General features: G+C 38.9%; 1 protein-coding gene and 1 long non-coding RNA gene across 2 annotated transcripts in view; both read left to right on the plus strand.

Annotated features, from left to right (window-relative positions):
• The window catches only part of pcdh10b (protocadherin 10b), an 875015-nt gene that overhangs the window by 650955 nt on the left and 200688 nt on the right, over positions 1-23372 (plus strand). The gene's annotated exons all lie outside the window — the stretch shown is intronic.
• Positions 1428-22748, plus strand: LOC140679592 (uncharacterized). The gene is made up of 3 exons (XR_012050999.1): positions 1428-1530; positions 18531-18699; positions 21970-22748. It is a non-coding gene; the product is annotated as an uncharacterized lncRNA (long non-coding RNA).

Raw genomic sequence — 23372 nt, forward strand, 5'->3', positions numbered from 1 at the left:
GGAAAACACACCCTATGCTAATGCTGATGAGCTGTTGATCTAATGTACATCAAGTGTTGTAAAGCATTGCTCCTGTCAAGGTTAGAATGGTTAAACGTAGGCAAAAGCGCCATGGAAAATGAAGATTCGGTCGAGAAAAGGAAGTGCCGAATAGCCGAACGGAAATAGTAAACTGATTAACAAGCCCTCCAATTTCACTTCCAACCGAACTCATGTCTACATTAAAGTGCAATTACCTCGCAATATTATTTCATGATATGTTCAAGGCATTAAACATGCAGTAATTCCTGGAAAACAAAATAGCTACTTTGCAGCTAGCTCGTCAACTACAGCTGGAACATTTCACTCCTGTCACAGACAAAACAGTTGAAGAAATCATCCACAGTCTGAGGCCATCAACATTCTGCCTTGGTGACTTACCCACTAGATGTCTAAAGTCTGCGCTGAGCATCTTGTTACCACAAATTGCTCATCTAGATCAGTGTTTTTCAACCTTTTTTTCATTGAAAAAAATCCAGGGGACACTATCCCATCCTCGTCACCATTGTTGTGTGCCAAAATTGTCACTTATTAACAATCCAAGTTTAATAATACCGGTACACCAAAAGAAAGCCTATGGTCTTTTTCTGCCTTTTAATCTCGCACTTACTTTTCCACTTCCAGGTGTCCAACACACAACACATGTCATCACATCCTGTGTTCCCCGCACTTATGTTCCCCTTACAATGGTTCCAGTATTGTCCTGTGACCCGAATAACCAATACATGACAGACACCACCGGCAGAAAATGTTAAAAACGAAACTCAATAGCCTATATTGACAATACAATGTCGTTCTCATCAAATACCTGACTCAATTGTCGATATGACTTCAAACCATAACCATCATTAATTGTCTTGTCTCAAAGTAGACTTACAAAGCAATGAGCTACCTGCTGCCACCTACTGGTATGGAAGAGTATTGCATGGTTACTCTGCTGATCTCCAGACAGCACAGACACTCTACAACGGCACGTTGTTTGCGGATTGTAATTATTGGTTTGCAAAAAATATTTTTTCGACCAATTAGGTGAAATTGCATAATTTTCCACAGCACACCAAACAATATCTCACCGTTCACTAGTGGTTGAAAAACACTGATCGACTGGAACATTTCTGGAACATTTATTTTTTTTGACGATGGCGCTGCTGTAGTGGCTGCTGTTGGCAGGAGCTCTGTGCTCTCGTGTCATCCTTTTGTGTTCCTGATGTTTCCCTCTTGTTTTCATGTTTTTGTTATTTTTTTTTTGCCTTTTGGTTTGGGACTGTGTGACAAGGGGTGGCCCTTTTGTGACTTCTGCTGTGCTGTTTTGTGAACTTCTGGATCTGCCTCCCAGGAGCCTTTTGGCCATGGAGACCAGCTGCTGGGTTTCTGCCACACCAGAGTCCGTTTGGAGAGACTGGAGGAGATGCGGATGAAGAGACAGGGCTTCGGAGCTGGCGCTGAGCCCCGGGACGGACAAGCTTCATAGTGTCTTGGCTGAATGAGCAGGTATCAGACACCTTGGTCTCCTTGGACGTATCCTCGCTCATCCATGCGGACTAGACACTGGCTGAGAGTCGGTGGGAGGCCGAGGGTGGAGTCGGCTCTCTTGGTTGCTTTGTTGGGTCTGCTCCTGTCTCTGGCCATGCTCCCCCCAACCCAGCAGACGATGGCGGGGAACACCGCAGAGGCCACCACAGTGTATATGTAGTGTATATGTTATAAGTGTTATAAGCGATAATGATGACAAAGTATTTTTAGCATTGATAACCGAGAGCTAACGGTAACTATAGTTGATGCTGCATTGGACTCAAGGAGAGACTTTAATGTACCGTATTTTTCGGACTATAAGTCGCAGTTTTTTTCATAGTTTGGCCGGGCTCCAGTGCGATTTATATATGTTTTTTTCCTTCTTTATTATGCATTTTCGGCAGGTGCGACTTATACTCCGGTGCGACTTATACTCCGAAAAATACGGTAGTTATAAAATGAAACTGAAGATGGCAATAATGCAACATGTATAGATGCAAACTGCTGTAAAGAAAAATAAGCTTATGTAACACTGCAGCATGATGATGAGCCAGCGATGTCTTGTTTCTGCCGTTCTGCTCCTGCATCATCGCGTCTCGGCTCGTTTAAGTTATTCTAGATTCTAAATCATGCCTCTCGTCTGGATATTAGGAGGATTTAGCATGAATCTAGAAGTTGTTCACCCGTGACAGTCAGTTTATTCCCGAAAACACACAACAGAAGACCGTGTCTGCAACAACATTTTTAACCCTTTGTCATGTGGATTCAAATTAATTCTTCATCTTAATGAGACAATACAGACATCCTATCAGTCATCATCATAGTGAGAGCTGACATTGTACAGTAAGCAAACCTTTTATTATGTTTGTAGTTTATATTTCTGTTTTAGCACTTAGCAATACTTCTCCATGATGCTTAGTGTTTCACGAAAGCTGGATCTGTTTAGCAGAGCTTCTAAAACTTGTAGCTCACCTTCCTCATATTTAGGATCAAAAATATACGTTTCTGGACCATCATTTGTCCAAAAGTAGTCATTATTGGCTCCCCCAAAGTCTGTATGATTTGCATTGTTGTTGGTAGGGAAGGAATCTGTGGTTCCTACATCTACGTCACGCAATCACATGATCTCTCAAAATGGCTCGGAAATCTCTGCGAGATTGATACTATTATAATCATATCTATTGACTCGCAAACTTTGTGAGTCTTTCGGTGTCATACATGAGATATATATGATAATAGCTTCAAAAAACAGGCAACTTGTTTTTCCACTGTACTGGTACTTTAAAGAAGGGAACTGCAGGATGCAATCCATTAAAACAATGTAGTGGATGCTGCTTCACTTTTCTCACAATCCCTGTTTTTATATTTTCCTAAATGGTCAAATGCAATATTTCACTCACTAGGAAGTACAAACCCCGTTTCCATATGACTTGGGAAATTGTGTTAGATGTAAATATAAACTGAATACAATGATTTGCAAATCCTTTTCAACCCATATTCAATTGAATGCACTACAAAGACAAGATATTTGATGTTCAAACTCATCAACTTTATTTTTTTTTTGCAAATAATTATTAGCTTAGAATTTCATGGCTGCAACACGTGCCAAAGTAGTTGGGAAAGGGCATGTTCACCACTGTGTTACATCACCTTTTCTTTTAACAACACTCAATAAACGATTGGGAACTGAGGAAACTAATTGTTGAAGCTTTGAACTTGGAATTCTTTCCCATTCTTGTTTTATGTAGAGTTTCAGTCGTTCAACAGTCCGGGGTCTCTGCTGTCGTATTTTACGCTTCATAATGCGCCACACATTTTCGATGGGAGACAGGTCTGGACTGCAGGCGGGCCAGGAAAGTACCCGCACTCTTTTTTTTACAAAGCCACGCTGTTGTAACACGTGCTGAATGTGGCTTGGCATTGGCTTGCTGAAATAAGCAGGGGCGTCCATGAAAAAGACGGCGCTTAGATGGCAGCATATGTTGTTCCAAAACCTGTATGTACCTTTCAGCATTAATGGTGCCTTCACAGATGTGTAAGTTACCTATGCCTTGGGCACTAATGCACCCCCATACCATCACAGATGCTGGCTTTTGAACTTTGCGTCGATAACAGTCTGGATGGTTCGCTTCCCCTTTGATCAGGATGACACGATGTCGAATATTTCCAAAAACAATTTGAAATGTGGACTCGTCAGACCACAGAACACTTTTCCATTTTGCATGAGTCCGTCTTAGATGATCTCGGGCCCAGAGAAGCCGGCGGCGTTTCTGGATGTTGTTGATAAATGGCTTTCGCTTTGCATAGTAGAGATTTAACTTGCACTTACAGATGTAGCGACAAACTGTATTTAGTGACAGTGGTTTTCTGAAGTGTTCCTGAGCCCATGTGGTGATATCCTTTAGAGATTGATGTCGGTTTTTGATACAGTGCCGTCTGAGGGATCGAAGGTCACGGTCATTCAATGTTGGTTTCCGGCCATGCCGCTTACGTGGAGTGATTTCTCCAGATTCTCTGAACCTTTTGATGATATTATGGACCGTAGATGTTGAAATCCCTAAATTTCTTGCAATTGCACTTTGAGAAACATTGTTCTTAAACTGTTTGACTATTTGCTCACGCAGTTGTGGACAAAGGGGTGTACCTCGCCCCATCCTTTCTTGTGAAAGACTGAGCATTTTTTGGGAAGCTGTTTTTATACCCAATCATGGCACCCACATGTTCCCAATTAGCCTGCACACCTGTGGGATGTTCCAAATAAGTGCTTGATGAGCATTCCTCAACTTTATCAGTTTTTTTTGCCACCTTTCCCAACTTCTTTGTCACGTGTTGCTGGCATCTAATTCAAAAGTTAATGAATATTTGCAAAAAAAAAAAGTTTGTCAGTTTGAACATGAAATATGTTGTCTTTGTAGCATATTCAACTGAATATGGGTTGAAAATGATTTGCAAATCATTGTATTCCGTTTATTTTTACATCTAGCACAATTTCCCAACCCATATGGAAACGGGGTTTGTAGGCTCACAAATCTTTAACAGCATGTTCATGTTTGTGCAAGCAGATATATGCTTTATCCTGTTTGTCAAGTGATGTGAATTATATTCATATAGCGCTTTTCTCTAGTGACTCAAAGCACTTTACATGGTTAAACCCAATATCTAAGTTACATTTAAACCAGTGGGGGTGGCACTGGGAGCAGGAGGGTAAAGTATCTTGCCCAAGTCAGTGACTAGGATGGCGGAAGCGGGTATCGAACCTGGAACCTTCAAGTTGCTGGCATGGTCGCTCTACCAACCGATCCACCACAGCCCAAAGCAAGTGTTAATACGTATGTCTTACTATTCACAAGGAATATACAGTAATAATAGATATTGTATAAGAGTGATTTACTAAAAAAACATTGCAATGACCTTGTACAACACATTTAGGATTAATTACAACTGAAGTTTTGAAACAACCACCGCATCCAAATCAATTAACAATCAAATTATCAACTGTACATATACAGCCAATCATCGTTTATTGCGGTTAATTGTTTCTAGGCTTGACCGTGGTAAACAAATTTCCACGAAGTAGGGTTATTTATAATAAATCTAATATTTTCATAGTTAGAGAATAAAAACAGTTTGTGACCTTCTAAATATTTTTTTTTTACATAATTAGAACCGCGTGTTGTTAGCATTCCACATCAAGTATACGCAGTTTCTTTTGACATAAGCCTTTAAAATCGAAATGTCTGAGCTCACTTTGTAATGAAAAGCTAGCTGTCAATCATCCTGACAAAACAGCGCACATTAACATAACATCTGTTATCCTCTTCCTTCATTGTCAACAAGATGGCACATTTTCATATAAAGCTGCACTTATGTTTATTACCAGTGGACCTTCTTGCTTGGACACACTATCAGGTTTAAACACAAAGTATGGATATTAGAAACATGCTTTTGCCAGAAGATGCTATAATGACGAATAGGTAGGAGCTTGTATAAACAAAATGAGGGCCAATAAAGACCTCAACAGTGCAGCTGTAATTATATGGAAACAATGCAAGGTTCTAAATGGAATGCTAATTTGTCTATGAACAGATGCATTTTATTCCTCTGCCCTCTTTGGGAGATGTTTACATGCTTATGTGTGAGTTATGCTCTGTTAAAGTGTGATTGCTCACATTATTTTTCATGTTTACGAATCCTCTTTCACAGCGGAGATGAACTCAACAGCATCTGGATGTTCACTAATTAGATGTCCTCTCCACACATAACACACCTCAACCCAACTGTGTTTACGTTATGTTTGCCCACACAAAGTGTAGTTTGTGCAGTAATTGAGGATCGCCATAGTGATACAGTCAGGATTGTTTTGCGTGAAAAAAACGAAACAAGATTTAATTACGACAAATAATTCGCAGAGGTTAGACATCATAAACAAATGTGTGTTGTGATGAGCAGGCTATGTTTTGAGAGGCATGGAATGTTGAAAACATGTGAGAATAATATACATAACTATTGAAAGTCTACAGCAGGGTTCACAAATGCTTTGCCCAGAACAATGACTTCTAAAACTAGCACACTAAGCAGCTAGTTGTGTCCTAAATATCATTTGATTTAATTGTCGCCGTTCCTTTGAATCAAACATGATTATGTTTGAAAATTATAGTTGAAAATGACTTAATATTTTCAAAAAATAATTGATAAGTCTTTAATATGCAGTGTTCTCTTTACCACATCACTTACTGTACAACGGTGCATCACAGATTTTACAATTGTCGTTATGTATTTTTTAAGAATCAGCTACATCAAGTTTTATGTTTGTAAAAGCCGACCTTCCATGTTGGCTCTGCTGCTTCTTCAGAGAACATTTAGGCCATGTCCACACAAACACAGATACTTAATAAACGCATACTTATCTCTGTGCTTAGGCCTCTTGTCCACACACAAACGCATACTTTTGTCCTTAAAAACGCAGAGTCCCAAAACCTTTCGCTTAGCGTATGCGTGTACGCGACACAAATGGAGACTCGAAGCTATTTTATTTGGTACATGGTGAAATGATAAGTGTCACCAGTAGATGGCAGTAAAACATAAGAGATACATGTGGACTGCAATATGACTGAAGTAGACAACACCAAAATGTTATATGTTCCATTGAAAGTATTGAAAATTACACACGGCGCTTAAAAATCTATCAACATTTTTCAGTATGACTTTAGTAAGCTATGAAGCCGCACCGCTTGATGGATTGTACTGTGCTTCAACATACGAGTATTATTATGGTGTGTATAAGGTAAGATATATTATCTGGCGTTTTGTTTCGCAATATTATTCAAAAGCAACTTTTCTTACATTCTGGTACCTGCTGATCTGTATTGGGAATCTGCATAAGTCCTGAAAATGTGCGCGACTACGGTGTCGTGACACCGTAGTCGATAAGCTTTTTCTTTTTCTCTATCTTTTTGTTATGGGACATTCATCCTCCGCTGTTGCCATTTCTAATATAAAGTAGTGTCAAGTTCTTACTTATATCTGTCAGTAAACTCGCCATGAAAGTGCTAAAACATACCGGTGTAGTGAGTTTATATTATTCACCCAAGGAAATTTAGTTATTAGAGAGTTCCAGTCAGATGTTTTTTCACGGGACACATTTTCGGCGTTGTTATTGCGCTAGTGAGCCACGGATGAGGAGATGCTGCTCCGTTATTGATTTAAGTAAAGCCTGAATGTCATTAAAACAGTTAGCTCCATCTTTTGACACATCTTCCACACCCGTCCTTGCACGCTACACCTGTACAACACAGATGACGGAGAAAAGACGCTGTCAAAGGTGAGGCACGTAAATAAGACCGACCACAAAACAGCGCATCCTGAAGCGACTGTCAGAAAGCGACTTGAAGATGATCTGTAAAACATAATCTATGCAACATTTTGACCAAAGAACTACCATTACATGTTATGTAGACCACAAGAAAGCATTTTCAATTTAGAAAAAAAAAAATATTATGACCCCTTTAATGCGCTCTATAATCCGGTGCGCCTTTTGTATGAAAATAGACCTGACTAGACCCACTAATCGGCAGTGCGTTTTATAATCCGGTGCGCCCGTGGTCTGGAAAATACGGTACATGAACGGAAAAGAGAAGTGTTCCCTTAACATACAAGTCATATGTGATTACAAATATTATTTCATTGATGTCATCTAAAAAATAATTTTTTTAGATGAATTTTAGATGATTACAGTTTTTGTTCTTGCAGACCCAGCATATCCATTACTTCCCTACCTGATGAAGGAGTATGCCAATTGAGGCAGCAATGTTCAGGAAAAGTATTTTGGACTATCTCTGTGTAGAGCTCGGATGGTTATTGAATGTGCTTTTGGCAGACTCAAGGCACGGTTTGGTGCCTAAAGAAGGGCATTGGATATTAATCTGCTAGACCTTCCCTTAGTCATATATTCCTGTTTTGTGCTTCACAATTTCTGTGAGGCTTCCAAGGAGATTGTGGAGGAGAGGAGTGTGATGCAGGCAATTCAGCAAGACAAGGACAATCAGCCAGACACCCACAACAAGGGAAAAGAGTTTGGAGAAATCTGTCTGAATACCTTGATCCATACATTGAACCACACTACACAGCATGGTCATACATTGTTACGTTTTGTAATGAAACAGTTGTTCCATTTTGAGATTTACATTCGATAAATGGTAATGTGAAAAACTATTGTGTTTAACATAATCATTCAATCTTTTACACGTGACACTTGGTTGCATATGTAAATGTGCACTCTTTATTATAAGATGTAAACACATGGGATGCTATTCAATGTAGTAAAACACTGAAGTGTAAACTTGTCAAATGAGGTGAAAAGGTAGAAAACATTTTAAGTGCAAAGATGTTCAAGGTGCTTCAATTCACCAACTGGTGAACATAATTATAAAAGAGCAATAGCAGTGTGGAGAGAGAGTGTGATCAGCGTCCCCGCAGGAGCAAAGGTCACCGCCTCTGTCCATGGTGCTGAAGACAGAGCACCATCAGACGGGGGGCGTAACATGTGCTGACGGCGAGACACAGCTGGCAGGTGATTAGATTTCACAGGTGGTACGTGTTAATCTTCATTTGTTGTCTTTAACAGTAAGAGGCTGGAGAAAGATACGGACGTGGCTGAAAAGTCACGTTCTAGTAGAGAAAACTGTTGTTGGAAAGAAAACATTCAATACAACCTTGTTGAACGCTGGGCTCTTGTGCCGTGTCTGCAGTGGAGCTGCTGGGAGGCGACTTCCACAAGCAGCTATACTATATGATAATACACAACACTTATACAGTTTAAAAATGCAAATCACACAATACAACAACTTTAAGAAAACTTGAGGTCCTTTCTGGCTAAAATGAGTCATTCGAACACTTAATAACCCTGAAAAGGGGCTTCTGTGAGGGGAAAACTGCCCTGGTGTGGTGTGTGTATGTTTTTCAGTTGCTGCAATGTTTGATTGATATGTAGCTGGTAATGTGTGTGTTGTTGGGGTAAAAGTGTGTCTATAATAACCACTATGGTGTTGGCATGTTGAATGGTTGTTGAGGATGCATGACATGTCTCAGCAATGCAAATCCCTACGCAACGGAGCTTGTCAGTGTCTCGAGGCTTGATGTTAGTTTGTCTAAATTGTCAGACGCTTTCTGATGTCTCCATCATGTCCAGAAGTCTCTTCTTTGACTGGATGTCTTCTTCTACTGCATTCAGCAACTTTGTCTCAATTGGAAGTTTTTGTTTCAGTCTGCCCTGCTTGTGGCTGTTGAGTTTTGCCTGGTGAAAAAATAAATAATTTTTATGAGGAAATGTACAAAATGATACTCAATAATCATGAATACATTATTAAGGATTAACCCACTTTAGCACAGGTGTAAGATAGTTCAAGATTCAAGATGATTTATTGTCAATTCTTAACATGCACAAGACACATAAGAACTGAAAAGTAAATTTTCGGCACAGTCCCACTAAGAGTTATTAGCAACATGTCAAATGGCCTGTAACATCGTCAAGAAACAATGTGCGTCAATAAAGCACTTCATCAAGGTATTTAAATTCCGATAGAAATTTAAATACTAAATATGACACATACTTGGTAAATTAAACCTCTGCCTTTTTTTCAATGAACACTTAGGTCTACTACCTTACTGTAATTCAATGTTGGTCATTATGGTGGTAAGTTTTTTCTGAGGTGGTACTTGGTGAAAAAAGTTTGAGAACCACCAGTCTCGTACAAAAATATGTATTATTTAAAGCATATAACTAATTAAAGTTTTCACCAAATATTATAGAAGTGATCATTTAAAAAATGAAATATGCAACCTCCCGCAATAACGATACACACACACTCTCACACACTTAAGGGTAAATGTAAGATAACATAGTAGACATTATACTGATTTGGCCCAATATAGAATCACTTGTTTCCAATGTCATTTCTGACATTTCCTGAAATTCCGCCAACAACTTTTTGTGTTATTTTGCTAAATAACTTGAAGGTTCCACGTTCGATCCCCACTTCTGCCATCCTAGTCACGGCCGTTGTGTCCTTGGGCAAGACACTTTAAGCTACATTTAAACCAGTGTGGGTGGCACTGAGAGCAGGTGGATAAAGATATAGATAATGGGTTTCACTATTTAAAGCGCCTTGAGTCTCTAGGGAAAAGCACTACATAATTATAATGTATTAATTTATTAACGATTACATAATCTCCTGGCGGATGTAATAAATAACCCATAGTGTCCAAAAGAGCAGACAAATCTAAGTCCAGGAAAACAACAATTACAGAGCAACAGGGCAGTACAGTAGGTTGCAATGTCAACAATATTTCCTCCCTGATGGCAAGAAGGAGAAGATTTGGTGGGAAGGGTGGAGCGAGTCAATGATGATGGAGGTGACTCTGCTGATACAGCTGCTGGTATAACTCCATCAGGCAGGGAAGATTGCTGGCTTTCTTGACCAGTTTGTTATGCTGCGTTCTGTCCTTTGACATGCACTGTATCAAGTGGTGAAGCCATAGGTCAGGATGCTTTCAACAGTGCACAAGTAGGAGGTTGTGTGGTCAGGAAGCCTGTCTTCCTGAGCTGCTGCTGAGCTTTTTTAAAGACTGCCAAGGTGTTAGTGGTTGATGTGAGGCCATCATACCAGTACTTCACACTACTGACCTTCTACAACACAGGTGCATCGGTGAATTTTGCTAACCTTCCTGAAATCAATAACAACCTTACAAGTCTTGTTCACATTGAAGATGAGGATGTGAGAACTGCACCATGAATTGAGCTGTTTCACTTGACTCACTGTTGTCTTTGACAAAGCCCACCTCCGTCATGTCATTTGCAAACTTTAGGATGTAGTTGCTGCTGAATCTGGCAGTGCAGTCAACGGTAAGCAGGCTAAAGAGTGAAGAGCCCAGGACACAGTCATGTGGCGATCCTGTGTTCACTGTGATGGTTTTTGACCCTAACTGTCTGCTGTTGCTGAGTAGAAAAGTTGTGGACCCAGCTACAGTTGTCGATGCCTTTTCCACCAGCTGCTGAGGGATGATAGTGTTGAAGGCACTACTGATGTCTATGAACAGGGCAGATGGCATAGGTGTTTCTCTGCTGAAGATGACACAGCATGGGGTGGAAACTGCATCTAAAACACACTGCATTGGTGCAGATGCTGAACTTGTTGACTGGACTTTGCAGAAACAATTGACTTTGTGTCTCCCAGTGCACCACTGTCCTCTGTGATAATGTAGACTGAATATAACTTATGAACTAGTCTAGTTCAGTGATTCTCAGACTGTAGTATGCTGGTTCCATCTAGTAGTACGCCAGTACGACCAGTACTGTTTGCCTTAAATTTGTTACCCCTAAATTCAGTTATTGACAAGCACACACTTTCCTTTCATTTTTATGCCAACGGTCTGCAACTTTATTTACTTTATTTGCCGTTTTTTTCCAAGCCCTCCTAACTCAATGAATACACATTTTAACTGCATGAGAGACATAGTCACATAGTTTCTTACATTTAAATGAGTCCACATAGAATGCATTGTGTTTGGGTCTAACATTCTCCCGAGTGCTGTCCCTGATCTGAGTTCTCTTGCCCAATACTGAAAATCAGTGATAAAAAATTGGGGCTCAATTTGGACAACAATCTGAGTGTTGCAATTTACACTGTTGCTAGAGCTACCATAGATTTGTTTTCAGTGGCGTCTTCTGGCTAAAGTAAAGCCTTTGTTAGCAAGCAAGACCTTGAAATGGCTATGCAAGCTTTTATCACTTCTCGCCTTGACTTCTCTCCTCTGTTGGTGTCAAACAGTTATCTCCAAATTGTCTTCAACTGGTACAAAATGCTACAGCGCGACTCTTGACTAGCACTTGACGACAGAGCCACATCACTGCAGTTGTGCGCTCTCTACACAGTTTGTTTTAGAGTTCATTTTAAACATTTTATGTTTGTTTTCAAGGTGGTTCATGGTACTGCTCCGTCAGAGTTCACCGCTCAGTTCTTGCAGGATGTGCTGATGCTCAACGACAAGCCCATGTTGGATCGTGCTCACCAGACCCCGCGCGCTAGGCCTAAAGATGGCGAGCCTTCACGGCTGCTTGTTGTACAATAATTTATTTCAAATCCGGTACCAGATTCTAAAAGGGGCGGGTGAGGCTTCTTCGTTATCCTATATGGGCAAAAACATTTCGATTACTCCCAACTTTACTCCGGCTATCGATTGCTTTGAGATACACCTTTGCTTTGGTGAAGAAAAAGCTACACATTTATGTCCCAACGTTAAGTTTGGAGTTCTCTTCTTGGTGATGTTGCGGACCACTTTATTCAACAGCCAGACTCGAGGACCCAGTACAGGCGGCAGACTTTGGTGCAACTCCCATTTTGATATTTTTCTCCACAGACTCCTTTTAAGAGGTACGTTAACATGCTCGCAGATAGCGGCTGTAAAGGCCTTAAAGTGGAACTGTACATTTTTGGGAATTTTGCCTATCATTCACAATCATTATGAGAGACAAGAAGACAAACGTTTTGTGGTTTTTTTTGGCATTCTAACACATAAAAAACGGCTCGTCCTAGGTGCTTCATTTACGTTCCGTAACCCGTATAATGACCAAGCTGTAGCGACATTGTTGTTGTAAGAGCGAACACTGAGGAGCTATTTTTCTAGCATAGTAACACATCGCCATGCTACGGTATTAGCCGTAAAAGCTAGCTACAGCTAGAGATACGTCTACGTCAACACAATAAGTGTTTGTGTTTGTAATGCACAACACTGCAATACGACACCAATGTGTACTGACTGAAAAACATGAGCAATCATATTACAATATCTGCAAAGTGTTAGCCCACATGTCATGTTTTGTTTGTACACAGCTGAGCTAGCCAGACAGTGTATGAACTAACACACATGGCATGTGCGCGTATCATGATCTATATCAAAGTGACTTACTCGATGAACAGTTGTTCGTCTGGTCCAGCTGGCCATGGACGTTTCCTGTTGATTTTGGGTAAGCACGCCATTTATGTCGAAATTGCTTGGCTCCAAATTCCATATTTATAGCGTCAACATCGCTTTCACTTCACTTTCCCGGCTTCTGTCTGCTCCAACGTCTCACTCTTCCTTTGTGCTGGCTTCTATAAGCAGCAGTATATTTAGCTTCGAAAGTATAAGGTTGTGAATCCTCATTCATCCAAAAATATTTTCCTGCGTTGTCTGTTACCAAGTCTACCATGATTAGAAAATACACTTGTGTTTGATTCCGAAAGTATAGGAACACACATTTTTGTTGCCAGAAATCAGACTTGCGCTGATGTGGAAACAGAAATCAATGTGTTTTTTAGAAGGCTTTAAAGGCTACAACGATGACTTCCATGAGCCGTATCTTTCAAGCGTTTTTTATCATCTTTAAAATCTTTTTTTTTTAACCTTCGTCTTGTGTTAGTGTCTGTACCGACCCGTTTTAGTTTTTAAATGCATAAAAGAACCACATAAATTAATTTTTTTGCATCAAGGCTTTTTGACTTTGTCAGGAACCTCTATTTCAACAAAATAAAACAGTTTTTGTTTTTTTCACTAAATTATAAAATGTTCTGGTTGAAATTATGACCTTAGTGTTGTTAGGGTCGGTTTCGACGCAGTTATAAAAATAAGATTATAAAGCAATAATTAGAGGCAAAACTGAACACACTGACAGCCAGCTCCTCTCCCAATCATGTGAGCTTTAGGGGATTCTCATTTAAACCTTGTCATCCAGTACAAAAACAAACAAAGACGGGCATGTGAGGTCAATTCAGTATAGAGTTGGTGACTTGCAGAGTGCACATCTCCAATTTGCAGCATGCAAAAATGAAAAAAATATTTACAGTGAGAGAAATTCTGGATAATATTTTTGGTATAAATGAGGGAGAAGACACAGAGCAGCATAGTGATATGGATGAACAGGTTTCTGAGGAGGAGTATCATCCAGAAGACACAAACGCATCGGATGAGTCTGATGAGGAGGTCATACCAAAGACTATAAAAATGGGAGCCATTACCTCTCTGCTTGGCACTCAGCATCAAGGGTTGGAATTAAAGTAGCAATGATTGTCACACACACACTAGGTGTGGCGAAATTATTATCTGCATTTGACCCATCACCCTTGATCACCCCCTGGGAGGTGAGGGGAGCAGTGGGCAGCAGCGGTGGCCACGCCCGGGAATAATTTTTGGTGATTTAACCCCCAATTCCAACCCTTGATGTTGAGTGCCAAGCAGGGAGGTAATGGCTCCCATTTTTATAGTCTTTGGTATGACTCGGCCGGGATTTAAACTCACAACCTACCGATCTCAGGGCGGACACTCTAACCACTAGGCCACTGAGTAGGTCTGGGGGTTAAATTGGGGGTTAAATCACCAAAAATGATTCCCGGGCGCGGCACCGCTGCTACCCACTGCTCCCCTCACCTCCCAGGGGGTGAACAAGGTGATAGGTCAAATGCAGAGGACAAATTTCACCACACCTAGTATGTGTGTGACAATCATTGCTACTTTAACTTTAACTTAACTTAACTTAATTTGATTTGCTGTTGTTTGTTTGACCTTGCAAATCTATATTTTGTGTTATGACTTGTTCTGCTTTTCATTTTGTGTTTGTATTAAAGTTCTGTTGCTGAAAAAAATACTTTTCAGCCTTTTTCTTGAAGTAAATATATATGGGTCGAAATTGACCCGTAACACCATAGATGCTACTTTAGTTAAAATTATTAAAATGAAAAAATAAATTAAACAAATGTATTTAAGAGATGTGTTCTAATACCCCTCAGTTGTAGTCAGGTAACACAGCAACCTTTTATTTATTTATACGATTCTCTTGAGATTCATTTTACAGTTTTTTTAATTGAAATCGAGGGGTATACTGACAAAACAAAGGCCCAATGGCCCACACCAAAAATATTAAAACCAATATTTTCATGGATAAGGAAGCCTAACAGGGTAACCAAGAGATGAGAAACAAATTGGATGATAGATAATTGTTTTTAGTGTATTTTACAGCTGATTTAAGACATGGGTCAAACCGACCCGTTAACATAAGAGATGGTAACAGAAAGCTAGCACAAGAGGAAGGTTAAAGACGTGTGTTGTCTCACATAATGATTGTATCAATAGGCCAAATTCCCAAAAAAGTGCAGTTCCCTTTTAAGAACTGGAAATCCCAGGAGCGTAAGATACCTTAACTGGATACATGTTCTTCCTCACTAGTGTTGCTTTTGGGTTTACTCTGGGCTCGTTTTTGGTAACATGACTACTATTTGAGTTTGTGAAAGTATTGCCTTGCTTATTGATTTTGTTCTGCCTCACTCAGACAGTGTTGCTGCTATGGTCACTTTCAGTCCGTTTTGTCAAAATGACTACTATTTGAGTATCTATATAAAAGCTCTTTGCTGATTGTAAGCTTTAACTATATGGCCTTTTTTGTTTCTTTTTTTTATTCGAACATTTACCTTACTGCGCTTCACTTGTTAACGACAAGTCACATTTTCAACGCCCCTTTGGAGTTTTTTTTGTTTTTTTAACAGTCGTAGAGGCGTGAAGGTTTTTTTTGTGAGGAAGAGAGGATGCATGCACCCTGTTCGGAGGGATCCTTCTGCAGGTGTTTTGGGGTTGGGGTTGGGGTGGGGGTTGTTTGTGTGTTTTCCTTTTGTTTACATAAGTCACATTTACCTTTTTATTTATTTATTATTGTTTTATTTAATGTATTATTTTGAAGTTTTGCCATAAATTCTGCTGATAAGAAATATCCTTTGCACAATGTTCCCTTCAAAATTGCCTTGCAACGTTTTACATACAAATGCGCACACCGTACTGTAATATGAAACATCTCTAAACTGCATATACCAAATATTTGAGATTTTTTTTTTTTTTTTAAGTAACGTATTAATTACTTTCCAAGTAATTAATTACATTTATTAAAGAGTAATTTCATGAGTAATTCAATTACTTTTTTGGTAAAGTAACTAAAATTCATTACTTTTTAAATGTAATTTCCAGAACATTGATCATTGGGTTTATTGTATGTGTTATCATTAGTATTATAGTTTTTTGATTGATTGAGACTTTTATTAGTAGGTTGCACAGTGAAGTACATATTCCGTACAATTGACCACTAAATGGTAACACCCGAATAAGTTTTTCAACTTGTTTAAGTCGGTGTCCACTTAAATTGATTCATGATACATATATATACTATCAGATACATACTATCATCATAATACAGTCATCACACAACATAATCACATTGAATTATTTACATTATTTACAATCCGGGGTGTGGAGGGGTGGGGGGGGGGGTAGGTTTGGTTGTTATCATCAGTTATCAACAATTGAGAACAGAGAAATGGATATTGGAACAGTGTAGGTCTGACTTGGTAGGATATGGACAGCAAGTAGTGGGCAGAGAGAGAGAGAGAGAGAGAGAGATCAGAAGGCATAAGAAAACGTATCTGCATTTGATTGTTTACATTTGATTATTAACAATCCGGGGAGGGTGTTAGTTTAGGGTTGTAGCTGCCTGGAGGTGAACCTTTATTGCGGTTTTGAAGGAGGATAGAGATGCACTTTCTTTTATACCTGTTGGGAGCGCATTCCACATTGATGTGGCATAGAAAGTGAATGAGTTAAGACCTTTGTTAGATCGGAATCTGGGTTTAACGTTGTTAGTGGAGCTCCCCCTGGTGTTGTGGTTATGGCGGTCATTTACATTAAGGAAGTAGTTTGACATGTACTTCGGTATCAGGGAGGTGCAGCGGATTTTATAGACTAGGCTCAGTGCAAGTTGTTTTACTCTGTCCTCCACCCTGAGCCAGCCCACTTTGGAGAAGTGGGTAGGAGTGAGGTGGGATCTGGGGTGGAGGTCTAGAAGTAATCTGACTAGCTTGTTCTGGGATGTTTGGAGTTTAGATTTGAGGGTTTTGGAGGTGCTAGGGTACCAGGAGTTCATGTTATTAAGTGGGAGCAGGTCATTTATTGATTATTCATGTTAAGTGTAGGGATGGTGTTTGATATGTTTTGACTTCTTCTCACTCTTCTTTGAACATGTAATGTAAAACTATGTTGTCTTCTTGGTTGTTTACTTTTGTTGTGTATGAAATTATGATTTTAGCATATACATTATGATTTCATGATGTGAACCACGATTATGTTGTTCATTACAGTTAACAGATCTGTAAAGCTTTTAAAGCTTACCTTTATAAATCACTTCTCCTTCTCTGGGCTTCCAACTGACCTCAATAAGTCCAACAATTTATTTTGGTTTGGCATCCATTCACCCTCATTATTCTAGTCTATGTCTATTGCTTTATTAATCCTTTTAAGAGCAGACCTTTGATTTGATTAGATGGGCTTTCATTATAGTAATGGTGGATTAAGTAACCATGGAGATCAGAATGGATATCTGCTGGAAGGATTTGTGTACATATTGTACTTCATGTTTATGCTGGAGTCTATTTTCCATGAAAAGTGCCTTATGTGAGCCTCTAAGCGTTGTGTTTTGTTATATTTATGGATGAAATGCAAATTTTAAAAGCATGAATTCTTCTTTTCAGACTGTGGGATTTACTGAATGCTGATCAAATGATAAATGTCAGAATTAATTTCAATACGACTAAATATTTTAACGCTATTACTGCTGTTCTTTGTTGCTCCTCTGCGAACATTATGAAAACATTTATGAAAGTACAATAGGAGCAGCTTCTGTTTGTTTTATAAAACAATTTATTCTGATACAAAGCTTTGTTTGAATGGAAATATATGTGGAATCTATCAATTATCTGACAGGGCATTGAAAGACACACTATTATGTCTGTAAAATATTCGTAACAAAATGTATGAAAAATATAATTATAAAATTAGACGTGGACCCATACAACTTTTTCAATTAAGATACACGATCAATATTGGAGCTTTGAGTATTTACCATTACTGATATTATCCCGATACAATATCAGCAGGGACCATACATACAGTACTTGTATTATATTGTAGTGTGGAATGTTAGAAAATGTTTGATCAAGTGAAATGAGTCAAGCAGAGATTAAGGTGCTGGTATGACAGTACTGTCCACTTTGCTGCTTGATCAAGACTTTTTCTATACTCTACAATTTAAATTATCTAATTGCCTCTCAAATCCAATCTTGAAGAATACTTGTCAATTCCATCAAATTGCATTTCACTAACAGAGGTTTGACCTCTGACAGATTATGGATTAAAATAATCCCATGAAGCCTGAGTGGTTTGTGTCTGCATACAAGAGGGACGCTTTTTAATCACTTATTCAAAAACACACAACTGATTGTTTGGCCCCGAAAGTAAAACACTACAAAAAAACACATTTTCAATATTAATATTGATGTACTTTAGCTGCAATGTTGTGTCATTCCCTTGGATAGGAAACACAACTAATTATACTTTTTTCACAACGACTAAAGGTATCTACTCGGGTGGTGCGATTGAACAAAGCACTGGATGGACTGTCATGGAAGTTGATAGATATGCTCTAGCAGACTGAGGTTGTGGTCCCTGGTTGGAACCTGAGGGTGTGTCCAACTATAGAAGATCACATTCCTCAACCTCCCTCAGCAACAATTCAAGTGGCAGGTAACCTTTTACTGCAGAGGATTGGCTTGACATCCTGTCATACGCTCTTCATTTCTCATTTCCCATGTCACATGCACACACACACACACACACACACATCCCCGTTTACAGCATTTTCATATGCCATGCATTCGTAATTTTCATTTCACCAAAAGACTTTCACTCTTGTTGTTTTCAACATGTAGAAATAGGTTATATGTGCTGTTTTGTACTAGGTATGTGATTTAAGTTGGAGAATGATACTGTAATGCAGTGGACGGCCGTGCGTTGCCCACCTAGGCCTTCAGTGATGTCCGACTTCAATGGTCACCTCTCAAAATACCATCATTGATGTCACCACATGACCATTGCTGGAGAAATACTATACAGAAACACATTTACGCACTACAGGGCATTGTACAAAACGGGTTATTTTTGGCGCATTTAAAAATCAATAAACCCGCATCAGCAATTAGAACATATCTTATGTGGTACTGTCAAAATAAAAATTACCAAAAAAATATTAAACGTGAAAAAATAAAGAAATTAAATATCTGAACTCACATTTCATCGCCGGGACAGCTGAGCTAGCTTCGGGGGTTGGCCGACATCATCTCACAAGATGTAGTTTCTCTTTAAATATCCTTCTTGAAAATGGCCTTGCAAATATACCGTATGTGTTGTCTTGTCTAATCATAATGCAGATGCAGATGAGGCGTGTTGGCTGAGTTCTTAAAGTTTACTCCATAGCGTGCTCATCAAAAACATCCCACTGCATGTCTACACTCAACAACCTAAACGGGGCTACTGCGCATGCTATTCACTACTGTGGCATGGTGGGTAGTGGAGTTCTTACGTTACCTAGCTCATAACATCACTATATATCTGCCTTAGGCCATCTAGAAGGCCTTACTGACAACAACTCGTGATCTGATTGGCTATCGCAACTGTCTGTCAACTGTATGTGTCTGTGCACGGACGCCTGAATTGTTGATTCTGAAGGCTCTAGGCAGATTTGGTACAGCATGGCAACATAAGCTAGCTGAATTCCGATTGGATAACAACTCTATAAACTAAAAACAACAGCGCTGGAAGGAGCATAATATGACATGAAGAGAATATGAATACTTTTAGATATGTCACGGCGCGGACTCGAACTCGCTTTTCGGACATGACCCTGCTCGCGCTGAGCGCACGCAGCGACAAGCCTGCAGACGATCTGCAATCTGCACTCCTGGGACTGATGAGGGCGAGCTGCATAAAGGACCAGTGGACCTCTGGTGTCTGAGCCGTCAACTCCCATTTAGCAAACATAACAAGATATTTAGGGAAAGTAAATTAAACATTACTTTTATCTTTAATTATGATTTCTGGTTATGTTAGGCCAGCAGAGAAGGCCTTGCTGGGCCTGACGGCATATGACAAATCCTTGGTACTTTAACTTTAACTTTAAATATGGTTGTAATGGTATAGTGACATCATTGCAAAATGTGTGGCCCATTCATAAGCACTATTAATATGAACAAGGAAAGTTAAAACATTTGTTTTTTGCTACGAATTATGTAAAAATAACGGTAAGTCTTAGAGCAGGTGTCGGGAACCTTTTTGGCTGAGAGAGCCATGAAAGCCAAATATTTTTAAATGTATTTCCGTGAGAGCCATATAATATGTTTTAACACTGAATACAACTAGATGTGTGCATTTTTAAGTAAGACCAACATTTTAAAAGTATAATAAGTCTCTTATTCTTTTTAATAACATTGTTATTCTGAAGCTAACCAATAATAAATAAAATACTTCTTACCATTAATGTGACTTCTTGAACAGGTGCGGTAGAAAACGGATGGATGGATTGATTAAAATGCATGAGAATGTTTTATATTTTGAACGTTATTTTTAACACTGTGATTACCAGCTGAATTATTCATTACTTATCTTGTTAAGAAATGCCAGCTAAGATTTATCTGAGAGCCAGATGCAGTCATCAAAAGAGCCACATCTGGCTCTAGAGCCATAGGTTCCCTACCCCTGTCTTAGAGTCTGATCTACAGTACCAAGATTATAGATAACTGGTAAATAGTGCGTACAAAGTATAACATTGTGTGTACTCGGTGTACAATTAATAACAAGTACAAAAGTGGGGGAATTTGTGTGTACTACTGGCTGTCACCATTGAAATACCTTTTTATTTATCTATTACCCCATGTGCCTAAAGGGGTCAAACAAGATCATTTAAACTTTAATGGAGATTTGATGAGGCTTTTTGTTGTTTTTGATAAGTGTTTTATAACAACGTATTCAATGTGCGCTTTGTTTTACTTGCACATTTAAGTTAAATGCTACTTACCTGTAGACTGTCCTGAGCCAGGACCCTTTTTTTTTGCATTTCAGTGCTCGATTGTTGAAAAAGAAAACAAAAAATACTCACTACCAATTTGTTGAGTGGTTAATTGAAAAATTAATTTGTAACCAGAGGTGTAATAACATGTTGCAAATGAATGGAATGAGAATAGGACAACTAGTAGTACATCTTTAACATAACAATACTCTGACTTGTTTAGTGGTTAATCGTAAAAAAGTAAACAAATTAGGTGTACTACACTAGGCACAGTCAAGAACACAGAAAAACAAGAACATTGAAGGTGGCAATGAGTGAGGTAGAGGGGCCCACATTGATATTTTTTCAGGGGGCTCAGAATTCCTATCAAAGGCCCTGGCTGAGAGGAAATCATTCCTTCATCAGCATTTGAAGTTATAAATCAAGTACTTGAGTATGCCCTCTTTTTGTTGTTTTGCTTATTTATCACATGTATTTCAGCATAAAGGAATGGCTGTTTATTGTATATTAATTTTTACAAGACATTTATATCGCTCAGAAACATAAGTCTTATTTTAAGGTGGCTGCTGAACTCTGACCTTTGGATTGACACCTCAGTTGACAAACGAGCTTCCGTGCCCTGTCCACAGACTACAATAAATAGCTGAGGAGTCTGTGTCAAAGGAAAGGACAGAATAATCACAGTAGATTTATGGCTCAGAGAGAAATCATGTAAATGAAGGTGTTTGAGGGGCTTGAAATGATAAAATATGTTAAAGTGAATATATTTGACCTAAATATGAATATTAATGGGTCTTATTTTGATAATTACTAACCCATTACTGATATATTGTATGGGGCTTAGGAATGTGTAATTTATTTAGTATTATTATTGTATTGTATTTCCTTTAGCAGTATGATGTAAATTGTGTTGGCTGTTTTCATGTGGTCTGATTGTTACATTCTTATTTCAGAGTCAGGACACAGCAGCATGACCATTTCAACAAGGACGGAATAAACAAACAGTGGATTCCTGGAAGTTGGCTTACAAACATAACTTCTCTCCACACAAATATATTGTTTGGAATAATCATTATATTTCACATAGAAAGAAGACCTTGTTCCACAAACAATGTGTTGAGAACAATATCCCTTTTTTCCTCGCTTATTGACAGAAATGCAATTTCATTAAAACATAATAGATTTGTTGATAAGTATAATATCGACACAGATCCTATTCAGTAGGAACGATTGATTAATGGCATTCCAGTCCTGCTTCTTCAGCTCTTTAAGTCTTCTCTACAAGATGGAGTAAGTTTCTCCAAGCTTAATAATAGCTGGAAGAAATGTATTGGATTATAAATGTAATAACAAACAAAAAAGAAACACAACGAATTCAGATAGAACCTGTCCACCAAAGGGTGTTGCCTTCTGAAGAAACTCCTTCCCTCATATTAATTTTGATAACATTTGAACTGAGTTTAACATATTTCTCATCCAAAATTAACACTGACAACATCCTGCAGGAACCTCATGGCAGTCCAACCGTCGTAGCAGTTGTATCATGTTGTGTAAACATTTATTATAGCCAAGGATTAGGATTTAGCCGAGATTAACATTAGACAAAAACAACACATACTGACTATTTGACCCAGATCACAAACAAGATAGGATGATGCAATCAGATTTGATCTCTCAGTCCAACTGCATTATGTCACATCTGAAATTTGTTCAGGTTATTTAATTGTATGATTCAAACCTGTAAATTAAATTAAGTAAAGACTAAAATAAAAAATGTAGATATGAAATGAACAGAATCCTTTTTATCAGTGGGCATGTTGCGTGTGATCTAAGACTGTGTTTACAATTAACAGCAAGTGCAAGAGTGATGCAGACCGCCCTATTTAAATGATGATTCCGGATGTACTACCTGCATTATGTGCTCATTGAGACACTCATTTCCCTCCACATTCATCTTAATATGTTCCTTCCTGTGGGGTTTTACAATGTTGAACAATCAGCACACATCTATGATATGTAACACCTTTTCTACAATATAGAATCGCAATCTAGACAAAACAGAAACTATTTTACCACATTGACACCGTGCTGTGGTATGAGGGAGTGGACCATCACAACACGGCGTGGCGAAGTTGGTAGAGTGGACGTGCCAGCAATTGGAGGGTTGCTGGTTACTGGGGTTCAATCCCCACCTTCTACCATCCTAGTCACGTCGGTTGTGTCCTTGAGCAAGACACTTCACCCTTGCTCCTGATGGGTGCTGGTTAGCGCCTTGCATGGCAGCTCCCGCCATCAGTGTGTGAATGTGTGTGTGAATGGGTGAATGTGGAAATACTGTCAAAGCGCTTTCGCTTTG

This window comes from Nerophis lumbriciformis, linkage group LG19, assembly GCF_033978685.3.
Source record: "Nerophis lumbriciformis linkage group LG19, RoL_Nlum_v2.1, whole genome shotgun sequence".
Lineage (NCBI taxonomy): Eukaryota > Metazoa > Chordata > Actinopteri > Syngnathiformes > Syngnathidae > Nerophis > Nerophis lumbriciformis.